Below are 14,407 nucleotides of genomic sequence, written 5' to 3'. Positions count from 1 at the left end.
TATAAACATAATAGAATTGCTACTGTAGTACTTTTGTGTATACCTACAGAGCTATAAACATAACAGAAGGACTACCGTAATACTTTTTTATATACCTATAGAGCTATAAACATAATAGAATTGCTACTGTAGTACTTTTGTGTATACTTACAGAGCTATAAACATAACAGAAGGACTACCGTATACTTTTTTATATACCTATAGAGCTATAAACATAATAGAATTGCTACTGTAGTACTTTTGTGTATACCTACAGAGCTATAAACATAACAGAAGGACTACCGTAATACTTTTTTATATACCTATAGAGCTATAAACATAATAGAATTGCTACTGTAGAACTTTTGTGTATACCTACAGAGCTGCAAACAACAGAAATTCTGCTGTTTGTTACTGTAAAGATGATGTTCAATGCTCGCCCAGCCCTGTGAGCTGTTACAAGTGAATGCCACCGTCTCATGGGGTCCTAGCATGTCCTGCACGCCTTTAAAAAAAGTATCTAATTTTAAAATGTCTGGTGAATTTGCTTGTCAGACTATGAGAATTGATGGTGTTCAGAGTTCAGCCAAATAAGTTCACGTAGCCTAATCGCCACTTAGCCATATCCTTTAGCAGGGACATAATTTAAGTGTCATCAGAGGTTGCAACTGGGACCCCTGGCATTCCCTTTGCGACCCCCTGCATAGTCCACGCGACCCCTGTGTTACAAATCAAACTGCCAGCACCTGTGAGGCAAAACAAAATGCCTCAAAGAACCAATGATGCTTTTCACCGACATTTTGTAATTGCTGTGTGCAGTAGGCTTCACTCTAACTTGCATCACATTGTCTTGTTGAGAAAGAAACTAACTTTTGACTTTCTGTTAAGGTAATACTCTGTTTCTGGGATGGGATGTGTGCCTAGGAAATGGATTAACGAGAGTGGGAAGGCATTCTCCAATGCAGAATGGCCTTCACAGAAGTAGGCAGCAATCCCATTAAAAACACTCTCTCAGAGCATGGGGCTGTTGGAAGTCCATTAGCTCACTGTGCATTTTTGAATGGACAGTGACATATCTTTATTAGGGGTGTGAGGTATTGGCAGAGTTTGAGTCCATGGAATTCTGTTGAATTACATTAAAATTCCACGAGCTTCCGCAGAATTCTGAAACAGCGCAGAGTGGGCTTTTGACGCCATATTCTCAGCACAAAATGCACCCTTGCGTCCAAAAATGGTGCAGGATGCATTTTGCACTAAGAAAATAGTGCAGCCAAACACCACGTGGCGCCCGTACATACTCTGCTGTGATTACTGCAGAGTATGTAAGGGTGACGCAGTCGAGTGGTATGCAGTGGTTTCTAAACTTTAGGAACCACTGCATATCACTCTGCAGTGCATACCCCTTGGCACCTTACATACTCTGCTGTGATTACTACAGAGTATGTAGGGGCGCTGCCCCCGAGTGGTATGCAGTGGTTTCTAAACTTTAGGAACCACTGCATATCACTCTGCAGTGCATACCCCTCGGCACGCTTTCCTACTCTGCTGTGATTACTGCAGATTATATAAGGGCACTAAGCGGTATGCACTGCAGTGATCTCTAAACAGGGCAAGAAGAGAGTGCAGTCTCTCTACGTTTAAAAACCACTGTAGATTAAACTTTAATCAGTATTGATTTTTAGGTCGAGCCTATAGCGGCAGTGCGCATGCACTGCTCCCTTTGCGAGGCATGCAATATTCAGTATGGAGTGGAAGCTCCATAAAAGCTCCGCCCACTCTCCGCCTATCTTTTTCATTACTGTGTGTCTTTGTCGGTTCTAAATGTTGCCTTCCGGTTGGTTTTAGGCTTGTTAGTCCCTCCTTATGAAGGCCATGTCGTCATTTGTATCCTTCCATGGTTACTGGCCCCTTTACTTCCAGTGTTGCACAGTATGTTTTATTTAGATGCCTCCCCCCCCCCACAGTCTGTGTCTTCTCGCACCCCCTGCACTCCATTGTTGTGCCTTCTCGCCCGCAGTCCAGTTTGTAATGCAATAGGTCTCGCGTAAATGCGAGTCCTATTGCATTGCAAATGCTTGTTTTTCTTGTTTGGACACTTTCTCCTACCCTGCCCTCACAAAGAGTGCTAGACCTGCAAAAGCTGATTTTTGCACATTTACTCACCTGGTGTTGGTGACGGGTAGTACAATAAAATCCACCATAAATTCAAACACTTACCGTCCATGTTCTCTTTCTATTCCGGAGCCTCCTGGGTAAAACCAACCGTAAATGTAAATGTAAATGTAAATGTCAAGGTACTTATAGAGCACACTGTCACCAGATGGACACCTTGCGGTGTCGCCTTTGCGGTTTCCTGGCGCTGATACTCATACCGCTGTGGAACCCCTCCTGGCTTTCCCTGTGAAGTGTCCACTCCTGGGCACCCCCAGGGTGAAGCCAAGCATCCTTAGCGCTGTTGGGGCCGGTGTGGAGGCTAAGCAAGCTATTGCCCAGAGTTGCAGCATGGGGCCCGTGATTAGAATATGCCCCGAGTCGAGAATAGACAGGTCCGAGGAAATTGAGCCCGAGCCCCGCCGAGGTGGGAATCGAACCCTGGTCCCTGGCCAGAACTCTGCTTCAGGGTCTGCCACTCTAACCATTGAGCCACACTCCTCAGGAGCATCCAGAGAACAGAGAGAATCCCATCCTTTCAACCAGAAGATTCTTGTCTTTGCATCATAGTGTTGTTTCAATTTATCACTGCCTAATAAACCAGCCACAATTGAAAATCTAATTCGGCCTCCAAGATTCTGTTTCCGCCCGTCCCTCCGACAGAGGCTTGAGGGAGCCTTTTTAGGATTGCAACAGTTTTTATTATTTTTAAGATACAAAGAACTTTCGCCTACATCCAGTGGCCTCAAGACCGCCTAACATTTACAACCTATCTATAATAACATTTTAAGCACACACACTATACGCTATATTAGTTGGATTATGCTTTGTATTTGTTTTCATTGGCATTGCACACTAAGGCCTTTCTTTTTCCTTCCAAATTCTAAGACTAGGATGGATTTGTGCACTTTTAATAATGACCTCTTCTTTCAAGTCAAACTCCCCTTTCTATGAATTCCCAAGAACATCTCTCTTACTCACGTTCTGTTATAGTCTATAATAAAATCATGCTTGGCTTCACTCAGTCTACATACATTCTGTATAGCACCTTCAATTGTTAGGACAGTGAAACATAAGAACACCCATAAAAGGATAAATTGTCCCAAAATTTGCAACCATAGGTCATCTGGTAATTGTTAGTTTCTTCTAAATAATCCTGGTGCATGGTGATTGCATAGAAGCTAGAACATGAAATACTGTACCATAGAAGTATCTGTACACAGTAATACCTTCAGGAACCGAATGTGGCAAATGATTAAAAATATTGCAATCAGACAAATTCATTATCCCGCTATAATTCTTTAGTAAATCTATACAAGAATTTTGTCCGAATCCTTTACTATAACTATCTTTACAATCAAACCTATGATTTTACTATCAGTATCATTTTAGAACATTGAGCTATTATTTAGGGTTGAGAGATATTCAGCAGAGAGATACAGATAAATCAACACACTCATTTGTGCATTTGAAGTAAGAATTGTAAAAAATATTTGGAAAATATTTCTTTTGTTGACGGCATCTTCTCTAGTTCTATAAAACGTTTTTTCCAAAAGAAATGTAATTATGATAGCACAGATAGTAAAGTACAAGTAATGTAACATTAATCAAATGAAATAAACCATAACCCAAAGTAAACCAAGCAATTCAAAGTAACTCAAAAGTACTCCATACCTCAAAAGCAAAAATCTTAAGAAAAATCAATTTGTTTTTACATTCACGACAACAGTTCACTTCTTTGTCAGGAAACCAATTTAGCATTGATCATCTCTTAGTTCATTTGTCATTTCATGAGGTCTATTAAAGCACAAATTTAAACATCTTTCAAATCAGTGTATTTTACCTCTGCTACAATTTTTGTCAGATATACCCATTCTGGAGCTGGATATTTCTTGTTTAGTACTTTTACTCTTGTTTATCTTTTTGATGCACAATCTCTAGTTCACTTCTCAAATGATAATTTATTGATGCATTATTAATTCTTTGTCAACATTCTCTTTTACTGTATCAAGTGATTTTTCATCACTTTTCTTCAGTCTGTTTTTGCAAAGCTCTTTTGCTTTTTGTCACACTCCCAGACAAATCCACTTGAACCAAGTATCCATCAGTTTCATATGTCTCATCTGTTTGAGTTTCATCTGTTTCTTGGTTTATACAATTCACAAGTGGTGCACTGTGACTTTCTATTTGGGTTTTCAAAGTTACATGTTCTTCTTGTTGCTCTTTCCCCACTAGATCCATGCAGCAAATGTGAACTTGACTTTGTGAGTCAGCAGTTTGTGTCACTATTTCTCCATCTGTAGTGCACACTATTTTTATGAATGATATGTGGATCCAATACAGCACTTCATAGCTGTATTTGTTACCAACATCATCTGATGTAGTCCACTTCAGCATGGCTCATGTCAGCTCCTTATTACATGCTTCTTCACAAGAACCCAGTCTCCGGGTTCGTGATCATGAGAAATCTCAGTGCTTGCAGAAAGTGTAACAAGCGTCATGTGGTGAGAGCGTACCATATCAGCTAGGCGTTTGCAGTAATCCAAGACCAAATCATGAATAATATTTTAAAAAGCAGCAGATGGACTATCAGGAGTTCTCATAGACCTTCCTGTGATCACCATTGGAAATCAACTCAATCTTCCTACTTGGAGTACATCTCATGCTAAACAACACCAATGGAAGAATGTCTGTCCATTTCAAAGAAGTTATAGCACATACATTTGCTAGTGTTCCTTTCATAATGTGATTCATATGCTCAATGACCAACCCTGATGCTTTTGAATAATAACTAAGAAAGAACATCTGTTCACGGGTTACAATGCAAAGCACAAGATCTTCATGACTTCATTCTTAAAATGTGTATCCTTGTCTGTCTCAATTGAAGTTGGCAATCCAAACCTCAGGATCACCTCCTGAAATAGCATTTTTTTTTTAATTAATTTTCACAATAAACATTTGAACAGAGGTACAGTGCAGCTTGGTGTTTGGCCACAGTAAAATGTTTAATTCTGGTCCATAAACAGGCAGAGGTATTCAAGGCAATCATTAATTACGACAATCCTGATTAACAAGGGGGAGGAGATCACATGTATTCAATCACTGTGGCGTTGGTGTCCGCCCAATGGATGCCGGTATTCCCCTGATTATCCCAGTACCTAGAGGGGTGCGTTTTTGTGGGGTTGGAGTGCCGCCAGTATCCTGTGCAGCCAGTAAATAAGAATAGAATGGCTGCCATATATCAAGGGGCCTAGCAGCCGGCCGCTGTAATGATGCATATGTGTCGCTGTTAGTGTTGCAATAGGCCATGCTACATAGCCATATTTTCAATGTTGGTGTAAATTTACTGCCCCAGTTAAGGGCTACTTCCCTTTTGGCAATGAGGAGCGCAATGACGACAAAGTGTCGCTTGGGATTGGGGAGGTCATGCGTATACCCCATAACTGCCATCAGTGGTGAGGGTGCAAGCTCCTTCTCTGTCATACGGGAGAGTTCCACAAAGACGAAGACTACTCTCCAATACCCAGCTATCTTATCGCATGTCCAAGTAATGTGTGCAAATTCTGCTTCTGGGGCAGGAGTGTGGACAGGATGGGTCAATACGGTGTAATACGGTGTAATGTACTTGGTGTAATATACGCCCTCCAAAGAAATGTAAAATGCAGCAACTTGTGCTGTGATTTGGGGTCACTTGCGTATTTGTGTGCAGCAGTCACTCCACTGTGAGTCAGTGATGGGATGGCCCAGGTCTCGCTCCCAGGCCGCCTGCACCCTGGTATCCCGGCTGGGAAGCAAGGCCACAGCAGCCTTATATAGTCTGGACATAAAGTGGATCGCACCTGTATCTTTGATGATAACTGTCAGAACGGGAAATTTGGGAGGTTCGAGCAGGTAGCTAAAAATGCTAACCCTCAGAGCCATCTGCAACCTTCGTAGTATGAAATGATCCATAACTGTGGCCTCTCGAAAACGGGGATCCTCCGTACGCGAGGAGATATGATCACTAGGGAACAAGTCTCCGAACGTTTCCAAGTCAAATTTTGTTAACGTCCGTTTTACAAGCGTCTCCTGCAGAATGGGGATCTAGCCATTGCCTGCTAGTGGTAATGCTGGGAGAACAGGATGCGGGATCCAGTTATGATGAGTAGTCGGTGCCAGGCCCAGCTCGTTGTGGAGAGCATCTGAATTTCCTGTGGGTCCTGCGGGATCCCAGCATGTAGGAGCATGTTAAGGGACGCCGGAAGTGCCAAATCGGCCTCCGGCCTACAGTATGGAATCCTAGCATCTGCATGGTACCAGTGCCGAGCAAAGCTTGCCTGTGCCACCAGGTAGTAAATACAGAAGTTTGGCACCTCAAACCCTCCTTTCCCATATGGCAACATTAGGGTGTCCCAGCTAATCCGGGGTTGCTTGCCACCCCATACCAGTCGAGTCAAGTGTGTCTGAAGGGTAGAGAAAAAACTGTTATACAACGGGATGGTAATGTTTTGAAATAAATACAAGAATTGAGGGCGGACTACCATTTTAACAATGGTGATCCATCCCACCATAGTCAGGAGCAGTGTCAACCAGCACTCTATGTTGCATCCCAGCCTCTCCACCACCGGACTGTAGTTGAGCTATATGATGCGGTCCGCATCTCTGTGTACATGGATACCGAGGTATTTAACAGAGTCCTCACACCATGCCAGGGGATACTTTGTCATCCCGCTACAGGGCGCCGCCGTCAACGGAATGACCTCCGACTTTTCCCAGTTGATGCAAAGGCCCAGCTATTATTTGGTTAATTTCAATGCATGTAACAATTCAAGAAAGCGTGGCCCATTGGGAATTAGAGTCCTAGCAGAAGTCATGAAACCGTGCTGTGACCACAATTGGCTAAAATTGTGCACAACTTCAAAACAATACTATCAGTATAGCTTGTAACACTCAATTAATTGGTTATGCATGTTATATTGATAGCAATCAACACAGTTACTTTTGCTTTACATAATTATGATGCCTCCACAAAGTATATTCATGTTCAAACTGCATATGCTGCTCGTAAACATTCGTAGGCACCTCTCAAACATCAGCCATCCTCAAATAAAATGAAATCAACTAACTTGAGTGATACATCTTGAATTTCTTGTCTTCGTTTTGTGCACAATTCTGTTACATTAATGCAGTCTTGCTCAAATTCATCTAGTCATCAAATTCATCTCTTCATCCTTATTTTCATCCTTAGACAATGGTAAAAGAGTAGCTGGGTTCAAATTCTCACATCTTAAAATGAAAATATTTTCAGCAATAAGGATACATTTCTGATACTCAGTCCGTTTGCTACTGGTTAATTTCTGTGTTCTGAGCTGGGGTAACAGTGTCTCCACTGAATGAGAAACTAACATGCTGAGCTTGTAACCCATGAATATTGATTCCGTTTGCATGGTGATTGTGGCAGGAGCGTCTATATTTTTCAAACACCCAGACAAAGCTGCAGCAGCTGAATCTAATTTGTATGAAAAATATAAATTGGTCTTTTTACATTGCCATGTTGCTGTGTAAGAAGAGAAAGTGAGCACCTTCTTTTCATGACAAAGTAAATAATGTTTTTTTATAGTCAGGCATATTTTTAAAGAAAATTACTGCTAGATATAGTAACACTGGATAACATGGAACTGCTATCTCATTAATCTTTCTAAAATCTTGGAATGCCCTCCATTTCCCATTGAGTTTGCACAAGGCAATTATAGGTGGTTTACATGTACTTCCTAAAACCTCTTTTAAAATGCCTTGCTGCATCATCTTTTCCTTACATATGCAATCCTTTCTTCAGTTTCACAAGTAACTTTATATTTCGGAATGCACGGGTTCACTTCATCTGGTTTCACTGTATGTTGTACTAGAATGGTACTTCTAATCAGCTCAATTTCTTTTCCATTGAATTCTTGAACTTCTCTTATCACTGTGTATCTGAAATCTTAAGTCCTCAATTGTGAGAAATGGGAACATACCATTTTTTATTTCAGCTGATTTAATTTTAAAAGTCACCCTCAGGCGAATTTGTTTGAATGCAAATACCATCCAGTGTGCAATGATTTACACAATTTAACTTAAATAGCAGGTCACAACCTAATAGATTTACTGGACTTGTTCCACTAATTATAAATACATACTTATTTATAATAAAGCCTATTTTTACAGGAACATGTGTCGACATCTTATCAGTTGCCTGTTTATTTGAAATGCCTACTACTTGGACTTCTTTTCCCAAGAGGGGTAGGTTCGGAACTTCCACTGGTCTGTCTGTGGAATTGATAGCAGCTGTATCAACCAACAGTGATAAAGCATGGCCATTCATTTCTCCATCTGTATATGGACCATTCTGGTCTCCCTCTTCAACTGGACAAACAATACAACCCTCCCCCCCCCCCTCCCAGGCTCCTTCATTGCATCTGACTCAGTCAATAAAGAACTCTGAGTGTAGCTGCAAATTGTTGAGAAGTGTAACTATTACAGACTGTTTCATTTAACATTTAGCTGTATTTTGAAGAGCTTCAAAAATATGAGAATAATGGAACATAGAGGCAAAGTAAAGTGCACAAAAATCATGACCAAGCTTACAACTTATGAGATGAACCATACAGTAGAAAATATTTCACTGGACTGTACTAGATAAACCCACAATTCCCCAAGATGTCTGGGATGTTAAGACCTTTCTATTTAAAAGGGAACAAAAATGGATTTATAAGATCTGTAGCCATAAGGTTAGCCTGAGTGATGACATCCCCTGGCATCAACTGAACAACCTGTAAAGGGGCAACTGAATGTTTGATTCCAAGCAGGAGTGGCGCAGTGGTACAAGGGAGACTCTGATCATATGCGGATATCAGGATGCACTACCCTGTTCAGCATTCTTGTGCATGGTTAAGATTATGGAACATTAACTGCCTAAGTAGGAAGGGTAGTCTTCTGTATTCTTAAGGCTAAAAATAGTTTGTCTGTGTTTCCCAATAGTAAAGTGACCCATTGGGGACAGACGAGTCATAACATGTGAACTAGCGCTAAATCTGTTTAAATAAAAAATATGTTTCTCTTGGACTTAATTTGAGCACAATTATTTTTTTCATACACGGCCTATTTATACCATCCTGAATATGGTTGAGCCATTGGTTTGTTTATTCCTGAGTGGAATCTGATGCCTGTCTCCAATATGGAACTGGTAGTGGGACCTAACAGGAAGGGTGTAAGTAAACAACCACATGCCAGTGCTGGGAAAGGTAACCCTCCCGATGCACACACATTGTGTATGGGAAGTCAGGCAACAGAATACCGTGAGCTGGACAACACAACACAAGAATGAGAAACGCTTGGTGTGCGAGCACACAATATGGTTCGGTTACCCTCATTATTTAGGGCTGGACTGATTCGGCTCTAAATGAGAGGCCCGGAGTTTACTGACACAGAGTTAGTGCTCCGGTCATGTGACTGGACGTACATTGCCACCAGAAGGGCAATTGGGGTTGGCTTGAACTCTCCCTGCATACTTCACGCATAAATGAATAAAAAAATAAATAAATAAATGGTGGTGAAATAATGGCCTCTGCACCTACTTGGGGCAGCGAGAGGCACAATTTAGTGGCGTCTTTCCCTGACGATGTAAGTACTGCAGTACTGTGGGAGTGGGTCGGTCAATTCGAGACGTATGTCAACATACCAAACAGCAATACAGTAGCAATGGGCGTGCTTGTTTTATTAGTGTGCGGTTTCAATGTGAGCTCAGAACTGCGTAACCCGAGGGGATTTGACTACAGGGAGATGCTCCCGCTTGCACTCCAGTTTCAGCTATATTAATGCTGAAACGTGGTAAGCGACATGGTTGTAGTCCTTATCTTTATTTTAACAGTACTTTAATCTTTGAGTGATGGTTATCATTGGTAGTGGCTTGTCCATGTGAGTGAGCTGATAATAGGCAAGATTGTTCATACAATGGCATGATTGAAAATGTACAACATGCATTGAAGAGGGTGAAGATGGAGCTTTGGAAAGGGCATTTGTAAGGAAGTGGGTTTCTGTTGCAGTAACCCCCCCCACTTTTTGCCTGATAAATGATGCACTTTTCCTTGGTGTGCCCTGGGCTCCTGCCAATCAGGTACCCAGGGCCTGTGTTCCTTCCCTAAAAACTGCCTAACAGCAAAAACCTAATCTGGCATCACTGGTCACATGTCAGCCCCTGGTAAATGGTACCCTAGGTACCCAGGGCCTTGTGACCAGAGAAGGCCCCTAAGGGCAGCAGCACTTATTGTGCCACCCTTAGAGGCCCTGTACCCTGACACACACACACTGCCTTTGCAGGCTGAGTGTTTTGGTGCAGAACAAAACAAAGAGTCGATATGGCACACATCCCTGTGTGCCATGCCCACAACACACACTGCCCTGGCATACCTCAGTCACCCCTCTAGCTGGGTGCCCTATGCCAGTGGTGTGGGCACAGGTGCATGAGCCCTGTGCCCCTATAGTACCCAGGTCCATTCCTGGGCACTGTAAGTGCAGTGCTGCCATTAAGAGTATATGTGCTGGGAGGTCATCAACACGAACTCCACAGCACCATGATGGCTACACTGAAGACTGAGAAGTTTGGTATCAGTAAACAGATGCACGACAGAGGGCAACTTAGAGTTGCCCCCTGAACCTAACCTACAATCCACGTCTTGTCTGAGGGGCTGCCTAGGCAGCCACGCAGCAGACATGTTGCTGGACCCCTGGGTAGAGAGCCATGCGCTAGGTGTCCTCCCCCAGGATAGATCAGGGGAAGCTTCAAAGGCATGCCGACTTTTTGAGCTTCTCCAGGCCACTTGCTGTACTCAGCAACTGGCCCCCACCGGTTCTGACCCCCTCTCTGGCAGGAAGATTGGCGGGAAAAGGTAAGTGAGGAAAGGGGGTGTGCCAGCCTCTGTTAGTTTGACTGATTGCCTACCTTATGTGCGTCATGTACCAGGCCTCCCTAACCCCCCATTCCCCTTTGTTTGACGCTTTTATTTCCACAGGACCCAACTGGTGTCCTCTAGTCACCGCCAGGACTGTTGCTAGCAATTTCTAGCAACCCACTAGGTGAGTTCGCAGCTGCAATCCCTTTGTCCATGAGTGATGTATTATTCCTCTCCCTTAATACATGTTTTTTTAAAATATGCTTTTAACTGCACGCCCCTTTACTCTTTGATTTGCACACTGGGTGTTATTACACACCATATGCGTTATTGATTGAAGAGTTGATTTACCCTTATACATCCAAACCTCAATTGCGTGTTTTTTCACTATGGTGATAATCCTTGTTGATATTTAGAAGAGTATTGTTTAGATTGTTATCTGGTATTATACTTTTTTCACCCTTGTCCGCAGGCAACGCACCTGAAGACGTGGTAGGTAGAATGCACCTCTCCACGTAGTGTAGATAGTTGCTTATGATCCTGAAGAAGTGCCTAGATCCTCCTGACACACGAGGCACGAAACATGTCGATCTATAGAGTAGAGCTTCATGACTAGACACCTTCTCTAGTACACTAGCCACTCTACACCATTTTAATCGGGTAGTTTACCTTCCGAATAAATTATTGATAAGGACTAATTGACCCGTTTTAATCTCACTCCTCCACACGTCTACACACTTTAGGCCCCTCACCCCCATGCACCAACCGGCAGGAACAGAAGATCCCCGATAAAGAGCCCCGGTTCGGGTGCCCGTCAAGGATTGCAGCGCCGCCTTGACGAGGGGCAGAGCTCATATGATGAAGCATGACACCCAGCTTGCTGGGTGTGTGAGAGCTCTAGTTCAACCAAGGGAATTTCCCAAGTTACTACTAGGCCTTTCCGGTTCTGTATAATATCATTGACGTCCTGAACAAACTTTTTTATGCACCAGAGGAACTTTGTACCCATTTTTGTTCTTGATTATTGGGGCCTGTACACTGGACCTCATTAAATAAGCCCGCCTGTCTTGTCCCTCCCTTTGTATCATAGCCTCTGTTAACCCCACCCCTCAGGTGGGGGAGGCGAGGTGAAGCACATCCCCGGGCACTCGTCATCTTGAAGATGGGGAGCCCTGCCCAATCAGGAATAGGCTACTGCCCCCTCCCACAGGAGAGTGGCAGGATAGGGGGTGTACCCACCCCAGGGAAGGGACCCATTGGTCCCTGCCCTTTACCTACCTGTAACGCCCCTAAATTTAGTATTTAGGGGCACCCTGAACCTTCCTTCCTCAGATCCAGATTCCGAAACAGCAAAGAAGATCAAGAGACAAGAAGGCCTGCTGTGCCACTGCTAACAAGAGGAAGACACCAACTGCTTTGGCCCCAGCCCTACCGGCCTGTCGACCCTCAAACCTGCTCCTGCTAAACCCCGGCATCTCCAGTGGCCAGCAACCTCACAAACCCCGGAGGACCTGGTACTGCTCAAAGCAAGTAACTGACCCCTGGCATCAGCCAGGAACCGCGAACCCTGCACACTCTGCACCTGCCAAGCCTGGCCTGTGCTGCAGTAGACAAAGACCACGAGGTTGTCCCCCCGGCGACTGTGACCCCGAATCCAGCACCCAAGGACCCACCTTGACGCTTCTGACGATGCCTGCAGCCTCAGAACCAGGGACCCCTCCAACCCCGACCAGCAGAGGGTAAGATTTCCCGACGCCAAATGGCACCCCTGCACCCGGCGCCCTGCGTCCCCTGTGCCCAACTCCTGGGTGCCTACCTATCCTCCAACTACCCAACTTACATCTCGAAGTGGTGGTCGCACCTAAAGAATCTTCGTCCCCGAGCTTGCAGCCTTTGTTCGTTCTTGAGCTTCTCCATTGAAATCCATTGAGCGGCCGAAGGCTCAAAAGCACCCTGCACCCAGCTGCCAGAGTACCCCTGGCAGTGCAACCTCTACTCTAATCTACTTCCCCATTTGCCCTGAGCAAGTGACCAGGAGCCCAGCTCCCACAGCCGCGTGGCTTGCTAGCCAGCAGCCACCAACCAAAGGCCCCCTGCCTCCCATTGGATAACATTGGGCCTAACTCACTCTGCACCCGGCTGCCCCTGTACCGCTGAGGATGTAACAACTGTACCTACCTGACCCTGAGTCTATGCCCAGAACCTTAACTCTGCCACACGAGTACTTACCCAAAAGCCGATAACTCACTTTTCTTCCATAGGGTAATATTCTTCTAAGTGTCGAGTTTTGAAACATTTAGAATATTAATCTAAAATCAGCCGAATTACGAAAACGAATTTACTCGCCTGTTATCGGGAGAGATCCCAGTGCTGGATCTTGGTGCCCAGCACTGACCCTGAAAATAATTACAACCGTACTTACCTATAACTTGATTTTCCTCCATAGGATATCATTGCCTGGTTTTTGCCAGAAATTCTTGTGTGTCGATTTTGCAAACGTACAAATATTCGTTAAAAATCGCCTGTATAACAAAAACACATTCTTTCAACTGTTTACAGGAGATGCCCCAGTGCTGGATCCAGGATCCAACACTGAGTTTGAAAAAGTAACAATAACACTACTTACCTGCTAAGTGAATTTCCTCCCATAAAATAACATTGGTGATTCTATGTGAAAAAGTTTCTAAGTGTCAACTTTTAGAATAGAATAATATTCCTTAAAAATCACAACTGTAACCAAAACGTTTTTACTCAACTGTTTACAGGAGATGTCCCAGGACTGAATCTAGGATCCAGTCCTGTGGTAAGAAAAGTAATCCAAAAAGTAATCAATTGAATTTAACTAGAAATTCCCATTGAGCTCAATGTTACATTGTGTTTGAAATTGTGTTGCCTATTGCAACAACTGTAACTATTTCATTCAAACGTCTATTGCCTATTGAACGTATTTATCTAAAGCATCTCATTCTGAGAAAGTATATTTTGATACCTATTGTTGGTTCTAAAATAAAACAACTATATATTTTTATACAAAACCATTGGCCTAGAGTTCAGTTCTTGAGTGGATGTGCTGACTGAGTGTGTGTGTACAACAAATGCTTTACACTGTCCTCTGATTCTGCCTTACTGCTCGACCAAGCTACCACTTTAGAGAGTAAGGTTATATCTAACTTTAGCCTCTGCCAAACCTCTGGGGGCTGTGGACTCTGTGCACACTTTACCTATTTGGGAACAGTATATACAGAGCCACTTTCTTACAGCATTGTTGGGCGTTTATGTACATGGTTTGTCATTTCAGGTATCCTGAGTCTGTGATCAAAAGAGTGACACATAAGGCCTATATATGAGGAGAATATATCTTCCAAAATTTT

Source organism: Triturus cristatus, chromosome 10 (genome assembly GCF_964204655.1).
Source record: "Triturus cristatus chromosome 10, aTriCri1.1, whole genome shotgun sequence".
Taxonomy (NCBI): Eukaryota; Metazoa; Chordata; class Amphibia; order Caudata; family Salamandridae; genus Triturus; species Triturus cristatus.
The sequence above is the reverse complement of the archived record's forward strand: the minus strand, read 5'-3'. Positions refer to the sequence as shown.